Source organism: Callithrix jacchus, chromosome 7 (genome assembly GCF_049354715.1).
Source record: "Callithrix jacchus isolate 240 chromosome 7, calJac240_pri, whole genome shotgun sequence".
Classification (NCBI taxonomy): Eukaryota; Metazoa; Chordata; class Mammalia; order Primates; family Cebidae; genus Callithrix; species Callithrix jacchus.
Genome location: NC_133508.1, coordinates 5,151,308 through 5,171,899, shown reverse-complemented (window position 1 = coordinate 5,171,899; position 20,592 = coordinate 5,151,308). Strand labels below are relative to the sequence as shown.

The window sequence follows — 20,592 nt, the reverse complement described above, 5'->3', positions numbered from 1 at the left end:
GTGAGATTCTGTTCCCCGGCTGACTAAGTTGAAATGTGCAGGTGTATGGCTCGGCAAAGATCATACTCACTCCCCGTTTTTCCTCTCTTCTTGTTATCTGAGTCACCAATTTGAAATGCACCATTACCACCAAATAACTATTTAGCAGTACACAATCACACAATTGTGTGAAGAAACAAACATAATGAAGGATGCTGGGGAAATAGGATCCTTTATTCAGGGTACCTATCCTGCCCTGAAATGATGGAGGCTTCTGTAGCTTTTGTAACAGAGTATCCTCTCAACAATTACCTTCAGCTAATGGCATGCTAAACTGGACAGGAAATCAAGTCTTGGAATGAATGGATCCATTGGTCCAAGTGACAGAGAGTCTAGCACGGTTTTTATATGGCCTCAAAGGAGCCAATGTTCTCATTATACAATTATACTCCACTAAATTAAAAAATATTGATATCTTCTCTGATTTTATATCATTGCTTTTTCAATTCAGTTTTAGTAAATGACACACCTTATAACTTGGGTATGTAAATATCTGTTATTTCTTTTTATCACTGTAAAATACCTTCTTTGTTTTCTGGCTCACATGGTGTTCGTGAGCTAAGGTAAGATTTAAGGTGACCACTCACAAAATACCACCATTGTTGTATAAAAATTATTGTAAAAATCTGAAATTATTTTCTGAACATACATCTAGAAACTAATTTAGATGACTCTTACAGAGGGACTCAAGAAATATTATTAAGTAATAAAGATAAAGGTGAAGAGGCCAAATAATTTATATTTAAGACTTTCATTTTTTAGTGAATCAAATTTTCATCACATTTAGCCCTCAAAAAGATATATACATACATGTATATATCATATATATATATATAGATAGATATATCCTTTTTTTTTTTTTTTTACTACATGCTCAAATGAGATGATTTCTACTTTCTTCTAGGTCAGTAGCTGGAATCTTCTGCCATACCTGCCTCCAGAGCATGTACTGCTATGCTTTGTAAAATGAAATGGGAAAGTTGAAATGCATTACCTTGATGAGAAGCCTCATAGCATTTTACTAAGACATTTGGGGTGGTCAAATGTGACAGGGCAAGAAAAATCATCATTTCTGGAAAACTCTGCCATCTGGAAACACGCGATTCATAATGCAACTGAAACAAAATTCCTTCAGAAAGTAGACTTCGGATAGCTTCTTCAACTTTTGGCAGAAAAGTTTTGAGGAAAATTCATGACACGTTTTGAGGTGTGTAGTTTTCTATCGTTTCCCTTAGTCACTTTTTCCCTCATTTAGGAAGGAGACTAACTCAAGGGCATGTGCATGAGTTGTGACGTGCACCAACCACACGTGGAGAGTCCAGATGGCATGGAGTCTGAACGAGAACAAGCAGTCATCGAGGTAACAGGCCATGAGTGGGCTGCATAGATTTCAACAGGAAAAAGAATCTAATAACACTAAACGCAATTTCCCCTAACTTTATCCATAAATACAACGGATGATACAATTTTATCTACTTATGAACTAGCAGGCAACTGTTAAAAGGAGTGTTTTAGATCGATGTGTGCAAAGATTATTCATAACATTAAGAAAAAATGGTGGTGATGCACTACAGAAATAACGATCATTTATAAATACAAACAGCAGCTGCGCATGTTTACATGTTTACACAAGCCTGAGAAAAGGTCTGGAACAAGAGCAATATATGTGTATTTTTGCTTTGCCAATTCAGAATTTTAGCATTTTAAAGTTTTTAAAAATATTTTTAAAAAATTCTTGAAATTTAAAAATTCCTTTCAACTGTGTGTGAAGATGTTTTCTTGAGTGACTGCGTTCCTCTCTCCAGGGGCTTCATGAAGTCTGTCTGGCAGGTCTTTCCACTTCTGTAGGGTTGCTTCTTTATCCCATTGAATAATAGTATCTAATTCTGATGGTGGTTGATATAGCAATTACTAATATTATCTAGGCTTTCCAGCTACCCACAGCATAGAAAATATGCTAAAGTAAGTTCATGATTTCATGTGCCTCCTATACTCCAAACACCTAATAATAATACTGAAAGTATTTTTTAAAAAGAAACAATAAATATCATACCTAGATGCCTAAAGACGTAAATCTTTCCCTGATAAACAAAACGATGCGTGTAGCACTTACCGAGTGAATTTTTATTACTCTGGTGTAATGTGCTACTTCCAAGTACCCATTCCATGGGATGAGAAGAACTAAGAGATCCTCCATAGCAGAACATTTGCAGAAGCCAGGTTTTCGCTTATCGGTACATGTTGAGGGAGAGCTCCTTGCTTCAAGGAAGCTAAGAAACACGACTTCCAAAATAGTGACATTCACGTGGAGCTGTGAGCCTAAGGAGGCAGAAGAACATAAATATATTTCTACAACAGGAAACTGAATCTCATTACTTGATTGTAATGAAAATAAATTTAAAGTTAACAATTTAAAAAGAAGAAAAACACTGTATATTCGGGAGCTTAAAAATGCATTACTATATAAGTCATGAGTTAAAAGGAAACCTCAATGGAATTTATGAAGTATTTTTAACTAAATAAGAAAGTACATAGAACAACCCTTATTGGATGAAGTGAGCCATGCCTAGAAATAATTAGATAGCCTTCAGTAGATTAAATGTATTGAAAATAAATAATATGTCCAACTAGAAAAAGTCAACAGATTAAATAGAAAGAAAGTGTATTATAGAAAACAAAAGATAAAAAGCAAATGAGGCAGAAAACAAACATTAATCAATGAAATAAAAGCCTTTTAAATTAGATAGTATGTTAGAAAAAAACATAAGATGTAGACTGTGCTCGTTAATGAGAAAACTCAAAACCCTAAGCTGGACATTTCTATTGAAATATCCTGCAGTTCTACTAAACAAACAACCAGGGTGTGTCGTGACAGTGAATTAAGTAGAATTCACATGGTAAATTTTAGGGCAATCCTAAAAGTGGAGAAGGATAATACAGATTAAGGTTAACTTATCCTCCTGAATATCAAGACTTGCTATGTTATTATAATAAATAAAGTGAGACAGTGTTGGACTAGAGGTAGGCACTCAAACATAAACAGCTAGAAATAAACGTATATATGAGAAATAAACATTCACATAAATAAAAATATGGGAAATAAACATATATATGGTAATAAACACACATATGACAATACATATATATATATATATGTATGTATGAAAAATCCACATACAATAGAGTTGGGATTATGAGTAGATTACTGATCTCTACTTACACCCTTGTTTGCATCGAGGGAACCTTGACAATGTAGGAAAACTTGTGCTACTTTCCCATACGTTGAAAAGATCCAATTATTTGAAGGTTCTTTGGACAAAGAATAACTTTTCTAGTATGTGAACCTGAGTTCCTGTCTCTGGCCAGTCTAGTTCTTGTCTGTAAACAGCACTGTGTAAAAAGCAAGACAAGACAGCCAAGCTGCATTCCCTGCCTTTCCCTTTCTCTCCTCATTGGCATGTGTGGTCCCATGCCTTTCCTGGGAAGAATTGAACACGAAGTTAGCAAAAATAGGTAGAAAGACCAATAGTGACTTTATCCGCACATATGTTCTTTTTCTTTTTAAAAAGTTCAGAGATTCTGGGATGTATGAGAAGTGATGAGATTGAGAAAACTCACGTAACTCGTATTTCTAACCTTTTGTTGACTCTCATATACTAGCTCACGTGACTGATACACTGACTGCAAGTTTAGCATTGTTAGAAATGAGTCTAGACATCAACATATAAGAAAAACTTCGTCTGAAACTAAGTTATGTTTAATTAATGATCAGTTAAGGCATTGCTCAGTCTATGTGACTAACCTTCAGTAAATTTTATATATTCCTGCCCTGACAGGCTTCCCTGGCTTCAACGAGACTTCACATTTTCAAGGCACTTAAAAAAAAATTAACTCCTAGAAATGCGGTTTGGTGACTAGATTATTTCTGAGTGCTGCTGTGGAAAGTGGGGAGATCCTTCCATCCTAAGTGAGTCTCATAACTGTTAAGCCCAGGAACTGATGGATTAGATCATTAGGTAAAACGCCTCTCTAAGTAAGATTTGCCAAGTTTCTAATGTTACTAATCTTTAGTGTACTGTAAAAATTGCTGTGGATTTACACAGAACAATTATTTTGAGTACAAGGAAGAAAACCTCATTACTCAGAGTTATTACTAATAATCACCATCATTAACATTACTGGCAAGAGGGCAGTTATATGGCAAGTTATACTAGGTTACTACCAGAGACAGAAAACAGGAAAACCCTTCCCTAAGGGCCCATAGTCAGTGTACAATTTGCATAGACAATCTGCAGTAATGAGCTGCCTTAAGAAGATCTGGAGCTCTGTTGCCAGTCTCTTCAAAGAGGTGAATTTCCCATGAATTTAATAGTTGTCTTGAAGTTTTAGCTAGCTGTAAATGCAACTGTTGCCTTTATTATTATTATTTTTTAAGTTAAGTGAAATTTCATTCTCAAATTGATAGTGGGAAAACTTTGAAGCTACTTAAGAGAAATGAACTGTGAGGAGAGAAATTATAGTGAGTTAGCTTTGCTTACAAACCAATGAACGAGATCAGTTTCCAGAAAACTGCATTTTAGGTCAATTTTGTTGGTTATAGGCATGTTAGTCCGAAATCCTTTATGAGAATGCCCGATAACCAAGAAAGGTTATATTTCAGTTTGATGAGAATCTACAATAAAACTTGTCTTTTCTTCTGCCGTCTCTCCATAGATGAGACATTCGACTCAAACTATAATAAAAATGTGTGTTTGGCTGTGCACCAACTATAAATGTCGTTCGTTAAGATTTGATAATACAGTTTATCATTGTGATGAATTTCTAATCTTCTTGCCTAAACTGAATTTGAAACCTTGAAGGGTTTTCCACATTTTCTAGGACCTATGACTGATATGTCGGGACACTTCAGTTTTGACATCCTAGCATGTACATGATCAGATGAAAGAAAAGAATTGTTCTAAACACAGAGATGTTAGGCTGAGATTAAAACCACCAAAGGCTAGTGTGTACTCTCTGCATGATAACCATCATTGTAAGAATCTCAAGAAAAAAATTCCTACGTCAGAAAGATGGGTTTGATAAAATATAAGGTAAAACCAATTTGTGGGTTCATTTCAAAGAATTGTACTGTGAACTGAAAATTATCTAAAATCTCTTACTTACTTGGTAATACATTTAGAAATACTGATGGCATAGAGTTTTTAAATAAAATCATATGTAAGGAAGGCTTTTAAAAATGTATATATAAATATATATATTTTGTTTTGCTGAGGGAATGGGATGTTTATGTTCTTTTCTATTTAAATTGACATACTGAGATATTTAGTCAGGTAACTATGCCAATAGAACGTGTCTGCTGTGTCAGAGCCCTTTTTCTAGAAAGACTTTAATGATTCTAGTATCAGAAAATTTGAAATGAGAAATATTCACTACATTTTCTATCTCTGATAAAGTATACATAGATTTTCATTGGCGTGTGTGTGTGTGTGTGTGTGTGTGTGCCTAAGATTTTTACTGGTGTTTATATCTCCAGGGTTTAGAATATTAGTTTTATTATCAGATTGCTTGCTGACCTTAAACTCCTTATATTATTTTGAAATAGGCACAGTGGCTCACACATGTAATCCCAGCACTTTGGGAGGCCCAAGGCGGGAGGATCACAAGGTCAGAAGTTCAAGACCACACTGGCCAACATGGTGAAACCCCATTTCTACTAAAAATACAAAAATTAGCCAGGCATGGTGGTGCACACCTCTCATTCTCAGGAGACTGAGGCAGGAGAATCACTTGAATCCAGGAGGCAGAGGTTGCAGTGAGCTAAGATCAGGCCACTGCACTCCAGCCTGGGCGACAGAGCAAGACTTCATCTAAAAAAAAAAAAGGAAAGAGAAATACTAATACAGATTTCTGACTCAAAAGAGACATGAAAGCACATAGTATTTTGGAAACTACATTGTTAGAGGCCTAATGATTGAATTCCAGATTTGACGTTTTGCCAGCCAAAAAATTGGTTTAATAATAGATCCTATCTCATAAGTTTGGTTAAAGGGTGAGTTGCGATCATGCATATAAGATGCACGACAGATAAATACAATTATTTCCAGCAATCTTTAGTCTCAGTGAGAAAATGATTCTCTTTACTAACATAGTCTAACAAGTGGAAGGCTTCTCAACTGAGTGTCAGGACTTACCAGGTGGTAGGTGTGCCACGGTATTAATTACTAAACTCCTTAGCTCCTCTGCACGTGGACTGGATGACTCTTGTCCACGCTGCCTTGCAATATATTCCAAAGATTATAATTTTTACAACCATATTTTCCAAAGACAGGGGTCTCTTGATATTGCCCAGGCCAAGCCTTGAACTCCTGGCTCAGATGATTCTTCTACCTCAGCCTCCTGAGTAGCTGAGACTGAAGATGCCCACCACCATGCCTGGCTAAATTTGTATCTTCACATGAAAGCTATTGGAAGTTATTGAATAAGGAACCTCATATGACAAAATTCTACATTGAAAAGTTGATGTAGAAAATGGGCAGGGAAATTTCCACTACTTGAGAATTATAAATCTATAGAGATAAAAGTTTATTATGAACGTTTAGGTGTCTGGATTTTTCTTGCTGTATTAGTCATCTTCTAGTTTTGTCTGAATATTCACCTTTTAGTGAACCTGTTCAAATAAGGGCTTCAATGAATACCTTTATTGGGGTAAATCTCTGTTCTCTGCTTCACTTGTTTTGTATGATAATTCCAAAATCTTAAAAGGGAATACCAGTCTAAGACTTTCACTGTTTGGATTGTAAAATAAGAGCATTATTCAATCAAATGTCTGATTAGCTCTAGGAAGTTTTTTCATCAGGAATCTTAGAAATACTGCCAAATTTTTTCCTTTTGGTATTTAAAAAGTTTTACTAAAGTATGTAGATATGGAAGGCAAGACACTATGGAAAGAGCCAAATGCCTGGACTCGAAGCTGTTCTCAGCTCTTTACGTCACCTAGGCCTGGATGTGCTGTGGAGAAGAGAATGAAATATTGACACACGTAATGTAAAATAACTAACTGTGTAACTTCTGCTAATCGTTTTTACTAGAGTCTAGTGTACATACATTATCAAAGGTTCAGAAAATTTTACGAGAAAAAAGTATGAAAATTGTACCTTTTTAAACTACTAGTTGAGAGGTGCTGTTAATGTTTTTGGCAGATTGTTTCAATGGGTAGAACACAGATGTTCCTTTGAGGCAGAATTAGAGAACACCTGAAATAGAAAATTTATTAGATGATATGGATCATAAAACCAATTTGCCACCATTATCATTTTTTAATGAAAATGACAGAGAATTTGAAAAATGAATCATTTACATAATTTCTTCAATTAACATTGTTCAGTTGGTACGTTTCTCTGTAGTCTCAGCACAATTTCTTTCTTTAACCCCCATGTACTGTTGAGGGTTGAGTTTTGAGTGTTTCTTTTTTAGTCAAAGAAATATAGAAAAATAGGTAATTGAATATTTCTGTAGGGGCGGCCTCCAGGGCACAGCTCTGCATCCTCTGGAGGCTCTAGAACAATACATTTCTGAAGGGCAGATGAAATTCTATTTTCTTGAGGGTATGATACTCATGTTAGGTCTCTATCAGTTATGGAATATATTGTTGCTAAAGGCACAAACTACATAAAAGTGTAAAATTATACTTTGTCATCACAATAGCGTGGCAAATTTCAGTTAGGCAGGAAAATAATTCTAGAAAGCTGAAATGCTAGAAATTAAAGAGATTCGCGTGGTTTGTTTCTTGTCACGAGAATAAAACCTCATATATACACACTACAGGATAGATATCACCTATTTCCCTTCAGCTCACCCTGCTTTTATAGTTTGAGAATTTTAGGAATAGTTGTTTCCCTTCCATGTGGCCTGTGCTAATACTTAAATGACTACCTCACTTTAACTTTCCTTATATATTTGTAATATAATCGATTTAAGGCAATCAAAGCATTTTAAAAAGTGGGAATAGATCGGTGTTGGGCTCTTTCTTATAATACACGTGAACTGAGATGAAGACTTTCTCAGTCACCATTTGCTTTCATTTCTCAAATGGCTGTAACCAGTACCCTTTCCTCAGGGTTCTCGTGTTCTAACCATTCATTTTTCACTTCAGTGATTCTTCAAATCTTCTCAGACATCCCTGCCTCTAGAAACTCCTTCCCTGTGAAAAATGGTTGAATGCATTATCTTGAAATAACTACTCCCATAATTATTGTTTACTTTTATATGTTATTATTTGACTAAAAAATATTATCTCATTTACAGACTCAAAAAACTATGGATCTCTGTCTTCTGGCCTTTGTATTTTCTTATGTCTTCATGTTTCTCAAAATACCTTGGATCCATTTCTATTTCTTAATATTTCTCCTGCCCATGTTTCTAATGGTTCAAATATTTATTGGAATTTCTTAAAGCTCACAGAAAAAAACAAGAAACAGGAGTAAAAGTCAGTATCCTTCCCTCATCAGTTCCCCTGATTAAGACTGAGTTTAAGGTGAGCACAGCTACACTCAAGAGTAAATGGTACTTACTCCAGATTCTTGTACTATACTTGAAAAAGATCCATGCTTTAGTTTCTCATTAGAAGATGACTTAAGATTGTTTATCTTGTAGCCAGGGTTGTTAAAATAATGCCACTCAGTGATTAAGTTGTGCGATAGCACAAGGATTCAGGGTCTAATAGTGTTTTAAAGTAATTATAGAGGCTTCGTTATGTTTCACTTGCTTAATACATGCTAGTTTATAACGCTGTATCTAAACTGCTCATATTATTGGACTGTGCATTATGGAATGCCTTTTCAAACAATTCTTATTTGTCCAATTAATACACTAAGCTGACAGCGTCTATCACATCCTATCTATTTTATCTTGGGAAAGCTATTTCACCTCCTGAAAGCTGAGTTTTCACATCTACAGAAGTGAAGAGAATAATTCTGATCTTAGAGTTACTGTGTGACTTTAAAGAAAGTGTCATGTGCAAACGTTGACATGGATGAAATGTGGTCATGAGCAACAGAGTGGCTTACGTTTGACCTTGAGTTGATAAAAACGAAGGAGGAGCACATGGGGTGAAAAATGGAAAAACCATGTGTTTGGTGTCTTTGGCAGATCCTTTTTGAAAAGAACACTCAATTTAGATTTCAATTATTTCCCCCAGTCCATGATGTCTCTAGGACATGGTCGTGGGTTAGTGGAGGATGTATGTTACCGGCCAAATCAAACTGACCATAATTTCCTTAGGGATTTGCCTGATGCCATTTTGAAAATGCGGTAGAGGGAAGGACTGAGCACACATTCAAGGCAAGAGGACAAAGACAGGTGTGGTGAATGAGACATGGGACAAAGAGGTATATCCAATGAGTATGGTCATTAATAGTCCTTTTCAGGATGAGTGTGGTGGCTCCCACCTGTAATTCCAGCACTTTGGGAGGCCTAGGCATGAGGATGGCTTGAGCTCAGGAGTTTAGGACCAGCCTGGGCAACATAGTAAGAACTCATTTCTATGAAAAAAAATCAAATAAATAGCTTGGCATGGTGGCACATGCCTGTAGTCCTAGCTACTTGGGAGGCTGAGGTGGGAAGATCACTTGAGCCCAGGAGGTTGAGGCTGAAGTTAGCTGTGATCATGCCACTCTACACCAGCCTGCGTGACAGTGCAAGACCTCGTCTTTAAAATAAATAAATAAATCATAAATACATAGTCCTTTTCAGTTTTCTTTTCTACACTGTGAAGCAGGACCCACTAAGTGAGTCAGGAAACCAATTTAATGGGTTATAAACAGAGTCTTTTCTTTCCAATAAAGAAAAATAGAATAGAAAAATTATAGTTCTTTTTAAGTTACATGCATGTGTGTTACTTACTATAGGTTGTAGTTAAATAAAAGGAAAATCATGGTCATCTGCCTCGATGTGACAGGTAGGACCAGGAAAGTCACTAGGTGGGTGGGCTTGATAATCTGAAAGCTACACTTCGAGATGAGCACCTTGGATAGCTCCAAAATAAACCCAGTAGTGGTTTTGGCCAACTGAAACTAAGGCGACCTGATCTGAAGTTAGCTTGTGTCTGCGGGAGCAGTACACTCTCAAGTTAGACCCATGGTAACCGTAAAGTGAAAGAAGTAACTTGTTTTAGAGCTTTACCTTCATCTTGGTTATTTTCTTAGATTTATTTTCTGTGGGTAGTAATCCAAATATACCCAAGAAAATAGTTAGATCCCTAGTTAAATAAATAGGTTTGTTGGTGTTATTCCTTGAGTTTCTTGAGTATACCTTCAAATGGTATTGCTCTGCTCTGAAATACTCTCGGAAGTCAAATTCTGTGCCCAGATAAGCCCCTGCCCACAGCACAGTCCCGGTCCACTTCTAGCCATGCACATTTTAGTAAGTCAGTGAGATATTGTGTGAGACTCACTCAGCTGAAAGCATATGGAAAAGGTGTTCTGTCTCGGCTCTGTTATTAGTTTTGAAACCCTGGAATAACCACTTAAACGGCCTGAAATCACAACTTTTTTATCCGCGCAATGGAATATGGATTGATAAATCCCTATGTGTCTTTTTAAATTTGTTGATCATTGGTGAAAGTGAGATGATGATGTAAAAAGCAGTTAGCGAAAGCTGACGACACTCAGAAACATAAAATATTACCATCTAGTCCACATACATCTTAACATTTTATATTTTCTATTTAATAATGAAATTATTTTCCACAAGATGAATTAGGTTTAGGATTATTAGGTAAGATGGGGAAATATTCTGAAATGACTTTCTGGTAATCCCTTTTTATTTTCCATGTCTTCTCCTTCCTAGAAAATCCATGCTATTTTCCAAAAGAAAACAAGCTGTGAGGTGATTTCATGCTTACATTTGGGAAAATTATTTCTACAAGACTCTGGGATATACGATAAATAAAAACTGTATCTAGATACTGTTAGCTCTTTCTAGTCATATCTCCATTTCTAAAATTCTATTCTATCTACTCTTAAGTTCATCTTCTGAAATGTGGACTTGAGTTTTTCATTCTTCTCTGCTCACATGTGGCCTTAGCTCCGCCTCCCACTTTCCAAAGAACATTATGCCTGGGATCCCTTTTGATATCCTTGATGCCAGCCCCACCACTCTCTACTGCCTTTGGAAAGTCTTCCACGCTACTCTACTGTTTGCCAACGGTATCTATCACCTCCCATCACGGTTTCAGTGCATATTAGTCAGGATTCTCTGGAGAAACAGAACCACTGGGAGATATCTCTCTTCATCTGTCTCTATCACTATTATTTCTATCTCTATCTTAAATGAGGTTTCTATGGAGAATTGGCTTATGTGATTACTGAGGCTGCGATGTCCCAGGATCTTCTGTCTGATTATTGAGGCTGAGATGTCCCAGGATCTTCTGTCTGCAATCCAGAGACCTAGGAAAACTAGTACAATTTCAGCCTCAGTCTAAAGGTCCAAGAACTCAGAAGCACTGATGACATAGTGCTAGTTCAAGTCCAAAGGCAGAAAACAGATGTTTCAGCTCAAGTAGTCAAGCAGAGTTAATTTAACCATCCTCAGCTCTTTTGTTCTAGCTGGGTCCTGAACAGGTTCGATAGCACCCACCCACATTGGTGAGAGCCATCTGCTTTATTTAGTCCACCAATTCAAATGCTAATTTCTTCCAGAAACACCCTCAGAGACACGCCCAGAAATAATGTCTAATCAGATATCTGGGCATCCTATGGCCCAGTCAAGTTGACACATAAAATTAACCAACCTACCTGTAATTCTGTTTCCCACATTCTTTCTCTCACCCACCATAAAGTAGCATTTATAAGTACAGAACTTCCATTTGCTAATCTCTCCAGTTTACTGTTGTAGACAATGTAAGCACAGACCCACACATTCCCCTTTTAAAATGAGAGACTTTTAAAGTAAAGGCGTCATTTTCAGGGAGACATAGTAGGTGTATATATTTATGGGGTACACGAGATATTTGGACAAGTCCTATGTGGATTACAGGATAAAAACACAGGCTTACTTCCTCTAACATCCACAGTCTCTGCGTTCATCACGAAAGCCGAGGCCCCGGGCCAGGTCGGCTTGCCGTATTCCTTCCCATATGTCTCCTCTTTTGATTCGTAGGGAGTCTTCATGACTTGTTTGTTCTTCATTATGACACACAGGATATTCTGTATAGTATCAGGTTTCCTCTTTTTCCTCTTTTTTTCTTTTGCAGTCTTTGTGCTTTAAATCTTTCTTAACCAAACCAGGAAGTGTTTGTGTAATTTAATTTTGCACAAGCCCACACCCTCCTGGAGATGACCAACTGCGGTTTGTTCTTGAACACTGAGATGCTCAGATGAGTCCTGTGCATTCCTATCTTGGCAAAGCCTCCTTTATCAAATCTGTTTAGGTCCTGGACTCGATACTCAATCTTAAGACACAGGTTTTATAGGACCGCTTTCACATTGTTGATGGGAGTGTAAATTAGTTCAGCCACTGTGGAAGAGAGTGTGGTGATTCCTCAAGGATCTAGAACCAAAAATAGCATTTGATCCAATAATCCCATTACTGAGTCTATACCTGAAGGATTATAAATTATTCTACTATAGACAAATGCACATGTATCTTCATTGCAGCACTATATGCAATAGCAAAGACTTGGAACCAACCCAAATGCCCATCAATGATAGACTGGGCAAAGAAAACGTGGCACATATGCACCATGGAATACTATGCAGCCATAAAAGAGAACAAGTTGATGTCCTTTACAGGGATATATATCAAGCTGGAAGCCATCATTCTCAGAAAATCAAAGATTGCATGTTCTTACTCATAAGTGTGAGTTTAACAATGAGAACACATGGACAAAGGGAGGGAAACATCACACACCAGGGCCTGTCAGGGGATGGGGGGCAAGGGGAGGGAGAATATTAGCACAAACACCTAACGCATTCAGGGCTTGAAACCTAGATGATGGGTTGATAGGTGCAGCAAACCACCATGGCACATGTACACCTATGTAACAAACCTGCATGTTCTGTATGTGTGTCCCAGAACTCAGAGTAAAATATAATAAAAAATACAGATCTCAGTGTGCTGGGAGACTAATGAAATACATCCAGGAACAGAAGGAGGATTGAAAAAAAAAGATAGGGTTTAGAGATCACTGTTTGTAGATCCACACCTATTCCATAAATAGTTTCTGATTCTCTTTTCATGGGAAACTCTTTTTTTTGGGGGGGGTTATTCTTTTACAGTTTTTTAAAACTATGAGAAAAAAGATGCCAATGTTTCAAAAACTGCAGGTCTCCCATTTTAATGGGGCAATGTGCCCAGATTGTTTACAAGAGTAACCTAAAGAGAACAGCAAATAGATATTGTCCTATGTCTGTGAATGCTAAGCTATGGTGGGTGAGAGAGAGAATGCGGGAAACAGAATAACAGTGGGAGTCAGGAGATCTGCTATTGCAATTATGACCGTGAAATTGTGAAAATATAAGAGGGAACAGTAAGGATATTGATATGAAGGTGAGCGGTAAACCTCGAGGGGCCATTTTTAAAATGAGTAAACATTGTCTCAGACCAAATAAGTTTCTTATTACAGAAACTCATTTCCAGTCTGAAATAGAAAAACAAAAATCTTTAAAAATTTATTTATTTTAATGTTTTAATTTTTAGGGGTAGAGGGTAAGGGTATATATCTACAGGGTACATGGGATATTTTGATACAGGCATACATTGTGTAATAATCATATCAGGGTAAATGAGGTATCCATTACCTCAAGTGTTTATCCTTTCTTGGTGTAACAAACATTCCAGTTATATCCTTTTAGTTATTTTACAGAGTACAATACATTATTATTGTGATATCAAAAACTAGATATTACTCATTGCATCTTCTTGTAGCGAAATATAAACAGGATGATAGTAATTCAGCCACCTCCTATTTAAATATGTATCCCTATGAGTAGTTAGTGAAATGAGGATTCTTCACTATCATCCTCTCTTAATTTCTGTTTCTTCCTGGTTATCTGTGGAAGGGAAGAGAGGAGAGCATGATTCTGGGGAACAGTTCTGCTCTATGTTCAGGTCTTGGGGTTTCACTTCTGCTCTTGCCACTAGTATCTGATGTCTTTATACTGTGTGTGTCCTCCAACTTGAATGAAGTGGGCTGGGAGTGCTGATTGGACTCCTTGGCTGTGTTCTTGTAGCCTCCTTCAGTTGAATGGGGCTCTTGGTCATGTCCATGTCCTCCGGAGATATGCATCTGAAACTTTCAAGTGCTTACTTACAAGGCACATAGGGCTCTAGGCATTTGGAGACTGCTTTTCTGACGACTCACCTAACTCAGCCATTGCTATGTTAATACTTGGACCAGTCTCTAAAGCCTTTTAGTGAGAGGCTACCGCCTGGAGACTAAAGTACACACAGCACTGTTGTTTCATTTTCTTCAAGCCTATCTTCTCTTAGGTTTTTGTTAATTTAACTTTCCCTAGAACTTAGTTCAAAGTAAAGGCTGGGGAATGGGAAGAGGAAGGAGTCCTATATTAGCTTGTAACTTGGTTTTCTCCAGTCTGAGATTCCACTATGCTCCTGCCACAGGTCAGATAATGTCGTATCCTCTCCGTTGGGGAGGAAATGATCTTATTTCTCTGTGCATCACCCCTCACGATTTGGCTTATGGTAAAAATCTATCATCTGAACCTTCCAGTACTTAACAGTTAAAATGAAAAGCAAGCTTTTGGAATGCAAAAATGTATTTTACCCCCTTCAAGCCATTGGCTGCCTAATCTTTCACTCACTCACTGTGTTAACGTGGACTAGTTACTTAGAGTCACACCCATCTAGAAACACGGACAGCAAGAATGCCTAACCTGCTGAATTATTTTGACAATTAAACAAAGGTAACATATAAAGATCTAAGTAGAGTTCCTGACTGTAGTAGGCTTTCAAAAAAGATTAGTCATTGACTCCAGTGCATTTAATATTCCTGAGGTGTACCCACAGGAGGACTAGTTTGGAAACTATTTTAAAATTAAAATTGCACTTGAGAAGAATGTAATAAATTATTGGTATGTGAAGTTATAAATTTTTAATTTTTGAAAAGTGAGTGTGGCATGATGTGATTTGTAATTTTGCATAGTCATGAACTGGAATGCACCAGTGGTGTTGACTATTCAAGACAGAGTCACTTAGAGAGTTAATTGAACCTCCCTTGAGGCATGCTCCATAGCACCCTAATAGGATCTTCTGTCTCTAAACGTATAATCGCATTTGTGATTTTTGGGACTCAGTGGGCTCTCAGAGTATACACTTCATGCTACAGGTCTAGTGTAGTCACTGTTACTCTGAAATAGGTGACAGTTTTCTCCTCTTTGACTCAGTTTAGCAAGACCACGACAGAAACGATGGGAAATGCTTGCCTTATTACAGAGTTAATTGGTAATACAAAACGCATTAAGATCCTTGGATATAATGTTTAAAAATAATTAAAAAGAAATTACCATCACATGAATATATTTCTATAACAGCCTTCCTTGATTATCTTTAACTTACTTATTGCACTTGATGGTGTCTTAAATATACTTTCGTGATATAAGGCATGATTATATTCCCTCAAAGTTTGTTTCCATTATCTTCTTATCCACTGCATTTTTTTCTAATTAAACTTTTTACTGCACTTTCATTATCCAAAAATAATTTCAGATTATTATGCCAAACGTTCAATTATAATATAAGAATTCTTGAATTATGATATATTTAAAACACCTTTGCAGTTGTCTTTCCAACCTATAATTACTTAATCCCTTCTATAACCACAGGGCTGATTTTAACACATAAATCATAAATGATAACTGCTTTATTCTTCCAAATTTAATTTTCCTGCATATTCCACACAATTGAATCAAAGCGAAGGGATGCCACTTATGGTCTCCGTCTTAGTTACCAAATTGGAACTTTCCATATTACAGATCAGTGCACCATCAATGCAGCTGGTCACTAAAAAAGAGATTGGTCCATATTTTAAAAGAACAACAGTTGCATGATTTAATTACTATAGTAATAAAATTTGAATATGTGAAGTAACTTTTTTTGTGAGAGCTTCCATTCTTTGAAACTAATCATTTGGGACTGTGGATAATTTCCCAGCCTGCTTTGTTTAGGGGGTCTGTTCTTGCAACCATCTTACCTGAGCCACTTTTTTTTTTTAATTGAAAAATGTATTATAATACAGAAAAGCAGATCATATATGTGTAGCACTTAAAAAAGATTGCAAAACAAACCTCCACGTGCACCTTCCAGATTAAGGATCAGAATATTAGCAGTACTTTAGACATCTCTTTGCGTTTCCATAATCGTGCACTTCTTCCAACACCGAGAAAACCATCTGCTTGCATGGTGTGCTGCCATCTCCTCGTTTTTCTTTAAAAATGTATCATGTGTGTATATAGACCTGAATGACATGTGTTTCATTTTTAAAAAATGAGTAGCCAGCATAGCCTAGCTCTATAAAAGAAAGACAATATGTACATTGTTAGACGAAGGCTCCCAGGAAAACAGTTTCTAATAATTTGGTTTATTAGAATAATTTATATGTGAATCTTGCATTGAGACATGAGCAGAGTTTACCAGGGCTGTGGCGGTTAGTGCGGGACCAAGGACTAGTATTCTATTAATATATGGTATCTACGTTTGCCTTCTGAGCTTATTCTTTATAGGCATAGGTGATGGCAAAACACTTCTGGAATGGTATGATGGGAAATGTGTGCCCTCAGCTAATCCAGGTAGGAAAGGCATAGAGGCAAGAACAATACATTCATCAGTACAAGATTAAGACAGATTCAGAAGAGATAAGAACCTGGGCCAGGCTCAGCTAGACATTTCACTATCATATTCTGATGTCCATATCGTAACAATGAAACTCTTAGTGATGGCAGCCCTCAATATGTCTGTTTCTTGAGTCACACTGCTGCAACCCGTCCAGTTTTGGATCTTCCTTTATCTTCCTCCAAGTCTTAATGCTTTGCTGAACTCCTGTGTTCTCCCTCTTATATCCGTATTTCACATCTATTTTAAATTTAATTTTTGTTTTGAACAAGTATTTTCTATCGCTAGTGGAAGGATTGTTAGATAGACTGTCAATACTAGCGAATACTGTATTCTACTCTGATACTCAAATGACAGCTTGTCTTGGAGTGAAAAACTAAATGGGAAATAGTTTTCCTTTGCAATTCTGAAGGCATTGTTCCACTGATTATTGTTTCTAGTATTTCTGTTAAAATGTCTGAAGTCATGTTGATTTCTGCTTTTTCTTTTTGAGAGCTTTCAGAATATTCTTTTTGTCTACTATGTTCTGAAATTTTATTCCTTGGTGTTGGTCTAATTTCATTTATTTTCCTGAGCACGCAGCTATTTCAGTCTGTCAATTTATTTTTAGAAATTTTCTTTAACTATTTCAATGACTTTTAATTTCTCTTTATTCTCTTTATTTACCTAGGAAGCTTGTAATTTTGGATATTGAACTATACTACTTTTTTTTATATATAGGTTTATTTCCCCCATCTTTGTCTCATTCTTCTGAGTCTGAAAATCTTTTCTTTTTTCTTTTCAATGTTGGTGTCTGGACTTCCATGTACTTTCGAGACTCTACTAATATGTATTTAATTTCTAGATGTTGTTTTTAGTTTTCTATTTCTTTTTGCATAATTTTTCTTCTTGCTTCAGTCATTTACTGTCTTGTGTTTCTGACTATTAATCTTACTTTATTTTGAACTTATTTTTTTTTTCTTAGCAGGTGAAGAGGCTGATTGATTTGGAGTTTTCCGGGACAATTATATATGTGAGTTTTTAATAAAAGAAATGTGATGTTATTATGCTTAGCATTTTTCTTTCGAAGTAATAAAATTCCTTAGAAACGTATCATCTGCTTTTCTTCTGGAAGGGACTAGGACTGGCTGGCACAGCTGCAGAAGTCAGCTAGAGGGAGAAAGCGCTAAGAGTGTCTGCAGCCGGCATTCAGTGTGCATAAGGTCACTTAGCCCCTGTTTCCAGGATCACATTCAAGCTCTTTTTTTTTAAATTTTTTATTGGATTTTAGGTTTTGGGGTACATGAGCAGAGCATGTAAGACAGTTGCGTAGGAACACACATGGCAGTGTGCTTTTCTTTCCTTCTCCCCTTCACCCACATTTGGCATTTCTCCCCAGGCTATCCCTCCCCACCTCCCCCTCCCACTGGCCTTCCCCTTTTCCCCCCAATAGACCCCAGTGTTTAGTACTCCCCTTTCTGTGTCCATGTGTTCTCATTTTTCATCACCCACCTATGAGTGAGAATATGCGGTGTTCCATTTTCTGTTCTGACACATTCAAGCTCTTAACTGTGCGTGATGTCAAGCAATCCAGACAGACTCCTACCTGCGTGAGAAAGAAAGGGATATGGAGCGTCCGTAGGGAATGGAGTAGGAGTGACTTTCTAGGAATCTGCCTCTTAACTTTTAAAAGCCCTCATTTTAGTTTCTCTATTTCCAGAGGACCCTGTGGTGAAAATTGGGTTGGTTCTCAGTTAGGAATTAAAATGTTGTTTTTTTTAGTGTTACAGAAGTCAATTTTAACTGGATCTACTTTACAGCTGCAAAAATTAACAAGTTAATTTTTTTCTCAAACTCATATTTGAAAGTAATTTTAAAGGGTTAGAAAAAGTGAAGACAAATTAGATGGTTATACCATCTACAGAATTAATCTCTTTAAAACATTTAGCAAATTAATGTATTTTTATTTTCAGCTAGTGGACTTTTATTGAATATAAATTATAAAAAAGCAAACAATCCAATTAAAAATAGGTTAAAGAATAGACATTTCTCCAAAGAACACATACAGATAACTAATAAAATCATGAAAAAATGCTCAACATCATTAGTTGCTAGGAAAGTGCCAATTAAAACCATAATGAGACCCACTTTACACTCACTATTTTTATAATAGATTGGGTATCATTTAAAAAACAGAAAAGAATAAGTGTTGGTGAGGATGTGGAGAAACTGGAACTCCCATATATTACCAATAGGAATGTAAGATGGTTCAGCTGCTATATAAACAGTTTGATAATTTCTCAGAAAATCAAGCAGAGTTATCTCAATACTCAAGAGAATTGTAAACAAATACTCAAACATGTACATGCATACACATGTGTACAGCAACACTACTGATAGTAACCAAGATATAGAAGTGGCTAAATGTCCATCAATGTGTAAATGGGTGAAGATATGATATGTATATGTGTGTGTGTGTGTAATATTATTCAGTCATAAAAAGGAGTGAAGAAATACTGATATATGCTGCGATGTAGTGTTATGTTACATGAGAGAAGACAGATGCAAAATGTCGTATGTTCTATAATTCCATTTGTATGAAGCATCTCAAATAGATGCATCTACAGGGAAAGACCACAGATTACTGATTTCCAGGGGCTACAGGGAATAGGGACAAATTGCTTAATAGGTGAGACAATTTACTTTGGACTGATAGAAATGCTCTGGAACTCAAGGTAGTTGCACAATATTGTAAATGTATAAAATGCGACTGAATTTTTGACTTTAAAGGTTAATTTTGTGTTTTGTAAATTTTGCCTCAAGAATTTATTTAAAAGAATGCATTATATTTTTGATAGGGATGGGAACTACCCCCTGAACCTATTACTTTTCTGATTACGGTTCACAGATACTGTGCCATTTTCTTGATACCTTTTGAATGTGCAGTCAGTGTAGTTTTTCTGAGACAATTCTAATGCAAATAGATGGGCTTTCGACAACCTTGAGACTTCAGATGATTTTTACAAATCAACTGAATCTCACAGTCTAGTTTCTTGGATATTTAGGTTGAGTCCTTGGCAGAAAAGTGCTTCTAGGTTGAATATCTTTTATTCTGTTGGCTCGGTCGAGTTTTTGAAACACTGTCTTGGTTTTCTGCTTAATACTTCAGTTCTTACCTGAAACCAGAACCTGCAATGATATGTAAATCAATTCAGTGGAGAGCAAATACCCTTGCTACCTCTTGGTCCCTAAGTTACGTGATGACGGGGGGAGCTTGATCTGTTGTTTATGTGCCCAGGACTGGTCGGGTGCAGCTGTGAAGGCACTGATGACCTGGACAGAGAATGTTGCTACCAAACGAGGATATCGCCTCTGGATGAGGCATTGCTGTACTTGGACTGTGCCTGATGCCTTTAGAATGTTCCGTGTGACAGTTAGTTTTTCTCTCCAAGACATGCATGTGCTAGTCCGAGGGCCATCTTGGCTCAGCTTCCACATTTTTCCTACCATAGTAAACTGCGGAGGTTGCAGTATGCTTCAGAGCTGTGCCTTCTGGAATTATGCATTTGAGTAAAACTGAACAAGAGAATGAAAATAATCATGCTGATAGGAATAATGAGTTATGGTAGAATTAACAAAATATATAAATAATATATATTTGATAGAAAATCGACAAAATTCTCCAGTGGAGAGAAAAGGATTAAAAGCATATAGGAACACGGAACAAAT

At 36.6% G+C, this 20,592-nt stretch overlaps 1 long non-coding RNA gene across 6 annotated transcripts in view; it reads right to left on the bottom strand.

Moving 5' to 3' along the window:
* LOC103794084 (uncharacterized) overlaps positions 1–20,592 on the bottom strand; it is a 1,005,042-nt gene that overhangs the window by 43,005 nt on the left and 941,445 nt on the right. For 4 of the 6 annotated variants that reach the window (XR_013520405.1, XR_013520406.1, XR_013520408.1 and 1 more), the window contains 3 exons: positions 7,194–7,292; positions 5,792–5,906; positions 2,153–2,358 (listed from right to left, as the gene is read on the bottom strand). This is a non-coding gene — a long non-coding RNA (uncharacterized LOC103794084). Of the gene's footprint in view, positions 1–2,092; positions 2,359–5,791; positions 5,907–7,193; positions 7,293–20,592 lie in introns of all 6 variants that reach the window. The other 2 variants (XR_013520407.1, XR_013520409.1) reach the window with 2 other exon arrangements.